At 36.7% G+C, this 1,663-nt stretch overlaps 1 protein-coding gene across 14 annotated transcripts in view; it reads left to right on the top strand.

Annotated features, from left to right (window-relative positions):
- CHD9 (chromodomain helicase DNA binding protein 9) overlaps positions 1-1,663 on the top strand; it is a 272,858-nt gene that overhangs the window by 267,369 nt on the left and 3,826 nt on the right. The gene's annotated exons all lie outside the window — the stretch shown is intronic.

The following is a 1,663-nucleotide window of genomic DNA, read 5'->3' as shown; positions in this document are numbered from 1 at the left end:
AAAAAACAAACCACACACCTAAGTTTGGTGTGATTCTATTTTTCTTGTTTGTTTATTTCAGAAAGGGAGGTGGGGGGAATTATAGAATGTGTACAATTGCACAAGGAAAAAAATAGAACACATACTGAAATGTTAGCAGTGGTTATCTCTGAATCATGAGATGAAGGATGATTTTGTTTCGTTTTTTTCGTTGTGTCTTCTACCGTGAACCCTGATGCCTTTATTAAAGAGAAAAAAAGTAGGTTGATTCAATTCAAAACAAAATTAAACAGTAGTCAAATGAGTCTTTTCTTAAACCACTATCTAGAACTGCACTGTCACAAAAAGTAGCCCCTCAGTAGCCACAAGTAAGCACATGTGGCTGTTGAGCACTGGAAATGTGGCTAGTCTGAATTAATGTGTTATTAAGTGTAAAATACACGGTGGTTTTGGATTTTGAAGACTTTGTTGGAAAAAAGGAATGTAAAATATCTCAATTTTTATAGATTGCATATTAAAGCAACAATATTTTGATTATGTTCTATTAAATAGACTATACTACTAAAATTAATGTCACCTATTTCTATTTTACCTATTTTAAATGTTGCTGCTAATAAAATTTTAAATGACATATGTGGCTTACATTATATTTCTATTAGACAGTACTGGTCCAGGGATTCTAAACTCCTAAAACTTCTAAGAGTTCTGAGACCCAGAAAATCATGGGAGAATCACGTGAAAGTAGCACAGATTGTTCTCTATTGTCCTGGGCTTTATAGTTCCCAATCTGCAAGTGCTACTGCGGGTGATCTTACCGCACTTTGCCACTTTGAATATCTTTTTGAGCATAGCTCTATCTCCTTTATTCCCAAAGTGACAGTAAAATTATTTATATGAAGCATCTCATTTTAACCTTAACCTTTCACTTCCTCTATTCTTTCTTTATTGTTCTTCCCAATTAGAAGGGAGCCATGGGCCAGGTCTGGTGGCTTACGCCTCTAATCCCAGCACTTTGGGAGGCCGAGGCGGGCAGATCATGAGATCAAGAGATCGAGACCATCCTGGCCAACATGGTGAAACCCCCAGTGTCTGCTAAAAATGCAAAAATTAGCTGGGTGTGGTGGTGTGTGCCTGTAGTCCCAGCTCCTTGGGAGGCTGAGGCAGGAGAATCGCTTGAACCCAGGAGGCAGTGGTTGCAATGAGCTGAGTTTGTGCCACTGCACTCCGGGCATGGTGGCTCATGTCTGTAATCCTAGCACTTTGGGAAGCCAAGGTGGGTGGATCACCTGAAGTCAGGAGTTCAAGACCAGCCTGGCCATCATGGTGAAACCCCATCTTTAAAAAAAAAAAAAAAAAAAGAAGAAGGGTTCCACTTCTTCGGTCTTCTAGAACAAGTGATTATGTGAAACATGTAAGGGTTATGGAAGTACTCAAGAAGAAATTTCTTTGGACCTTAAGTTTTCTAGAATTATACTACAATCTTATGTTTTACAGTATGAAAGAAGGCTTTAAAGGCCTCTCAGTCACTTATTCTGTAATAAAATGAAAACTAGAAGAGCTGTTTGAAGCTACCACTTATAATAAAATTAGGTTATCTCTATTGTAATTGACTATTTAATATCAATACAGAATAAATTTACAAATAATTATCTATTTTTCTTTTTTTTTTTTTTTTTTTTTTTTT

This window comes from Cebus imitator, unplaced genomic scaffold, assembly GCF_001604975.1.
Source record: "Cebus imitator isolate Cc_AM_T3 unplaced genomic scaffold, Cebus_imitator-1.0 Scaffold63, whole genome shotgun sequence".
Lineage (NCBI taxonomy): Eukaryota > Metazoa > Chordata > Mammalia > Primates > Cebidae > Cebus > Cebus imitator.
The sequence above is the reverse complement of the archived record's forward strand: the minus strand, read 5'-3'. Positions and strand labels throughout refer to the sequence as shown.